The sequence below is a fragment of the Octodon degus genome, unplaced genomic scaffold (genome assembly GCF_000260255.1).
Source record: "Octodon degus isolate 3935 unplaced genomic scaffold, OctDeg1.0 scaffold00240, whole genome shotgun sequence".
Classification (NCBI taxonomy): Eukaryota; Metazoa; Chordata; class Mammalia; order Rodentia; family Octodontidae; genus Octodon; species Octodon degus.
This window is the reverse complement of record NW_004524816.1, coordinates 1,410,975-1,413,323: the sequence shown is the minus strand read 5'-3', so window position 1 is coordinate 1,413,323 and position 2,349 is coordinate 1,410,975. Positions and strand designations below refer to the sequence as shown.

The following is a 2,349-nucleotide window of genomic DNA, read 5'->3' as shown; positions in this document are numbered from 1 at the left end:
AGGGCTGTAGCTCAGTGCAGAGGTCCTGGGTTCAATCCCAAGTACCCACAAAAGAAAAGAAAAACAAAGGAAAACAAAGAAGCACATTGGATTGTATACTTCAGTGAATTTTATTATATGTTAGTTATTGCTTATTTTTTTTAAATGGAATGATATAAGACAGAGTGAGCAACATTCTTTCAACATTATCTAATTAGCAAGACATTCAGTTTAGCAGGGGTCTTAGCTAATAGTAATTCGCCATTAACTTCACACTCTATTCTCATAACAAAAGAGCAAGGCTACTATGGCCATTTTAGAGATGAGGACAGGAGGAGGCTTGGAGATGTGGCCACAATGGGGTGTCCTTGCCGAGAGACTAGCTTCATGCAGTGGCAGTATTGTAGCCAATGAGCTTTATCTGAGGTGCGATTATTGCTAATTGAAAACTTTTCCCTTTGCAAGACACTAACTCCTTCAGGAACAGAAGTCTTGGGAGCTCCGCTCTAGGCTCATCCTGTTGCCTGGCCCTGAGCCTCCACTCCAGGAGGCTGGTCCTCTTTGTGATTCTAATTGCTGATAGTCAGGGTCCACCAGGAACCAAGGAGCAAGGACCCTGGGAAGCAAGGGCACGGTTGGTCGGTTTCTCCGCTGCTTTGGACTCACTGCTAGCCTAGTTCATCAGGGTGGGGGATGGGAAGTAGGTCTGTGGCAGAGTGTTGAAAGGGCCTGAAAGGACAGTTTGGGGAACTTGCTCAGCCCTGGGAAAGTGACTGGAGAGAAAAGCTGTCCCCAGGAGAGGTGGAAGCCTTGCTGTGTGCCTCTCCCCAGACTTAGGTGATTGTTCCCACTTGCCTTTTACATTTCTTCTGTGCCTTCAAGTCTGCTAGAAGTTTTGCCTTCGGAAAATGATCTACAGGGGCATTCTGCAAGCTGTGCTGCTGTCTGTTCTTTCAGAAGTGAAGTGCCGCAGTGACTAGTTGTGGCCACGGAGGCTTCGGCCAGGGAGAGATTGGCATCAAAGCTTTGCTCCAGAGCATGTGTAATGCCTGACAAAATTGCCTTCTTTTCTAATGAAAAGCAGCCTGTATTTCTGAGCTTCTCAAAAGCCTGCCAGTCGTCTCCTTTTCAAAGCTTCTGACAAGTGAAAATATCTTCTCCTTGGTTTCCTGCATGTTAATAAAATGCATTAATTGGGTAATTAGTCTCTTAAATAGCAAAGCATGACCAAGCCTGTGTCTGGAGGCCAGGGAGATGGAGAAGGCTCAAGGTTGGCTTTTCCGGCGGCCACTTCCTGTTCCCCCAGTTACCTGGTCGTGGTGCTGAACTTTGCATTTTAGCAATAACGATCAGATTCCAAGTTTCACCCTGTCATCTGTTTGCAAAATGCTGCATTCCTGAGACCTGAGGGGAGAAGTTGGAAGAGGAAGTGGGGCAAGTAGAACATAAATAATGATTGCTTAAGAAAAGGGAAGCACACATATAACCTACCTTTGAAGGGTAGAGGAGGGCCGAGAGAAAGCAGCAGGATGGGGTCGACCCAGGTCTCCACTCGTCCAGCCCTGCGTCCAGCAGACATTCATGCTGCACCAGGCACCGGAGGTGCAGCAAATGTCGACAACAATTTCTTGCCTTCAAGATCTCATGCTCTTCTGGCTGTGATTTTAGAATTTTCCTAAAATTGGACCTGTATTTGAGTTTCCAGTTGAGTAGATAATTATTTTTTAACTGCGAATTTGACTATTTTCAGCAACATTTGGACAGAGCCAGAAGTGTCTGGAGTGCTCAGGGAGAAGAAAGGAAGATTGTGCAGACAGATTGCGCACATGGAACTCGCTGTACTGAGACACAGTGGCCTGGAATTCTAGCAGGAAGCATGGAGATGGGAGTGACAGTTGGATATATAGTTTCAAGGTGAAGAGGACTTCTGCTTAGAATAAAATGCAAATAAATATAAGGCCCCTCTAGGGGGAAGGACGGAAGTAATAGCTGTGCCCTGTGGGAGGGGAATTTTCTGTTAAAAGCACATCTGAAGACATTACCAAAACTTACTCACAAATTCACATTTGTCCGCCCACTTTTGATTTTTGGTGTCTGCAAGCTGGCTGTGAAACAGGTTTTGGCAGAAGCAAAATCGCTGTGATAATAGAAATCTATCACTGTGAAGAAGCGAAAAGTTGCTAATAGCTGCAAAGAGAAGAGACGTACACACAACACACAGCTTTAATGCTGCTCTTCCTTCCTTCTGGCCTGCCTGCCTGCCTGCCGGCCTCCTTGCCTGCCTGCGTCCCTGCCTGCCTGCCTGTCTTCCTTCCTTCCTTCTTTCCTTCCTTCCTTCCTTCCTTCCTTCCTTCCTTCCTTCCTTCCTTC

The 2,349-nt window shown here is 46.4% G+C and overlaps 1 pseudogene; it reads left to right on the top strand.

Annotated features, from left to right (window-relative positions):
- Window positions 1-360: 360 nt before the first annotated feature.
- LOC111813928 lies at window positions 361-491 on the top strand (annotated as a pseudogene).
- The last annotated feature ends 1,858 nt before the right edge of the window (window positions 492-2,349 follow it).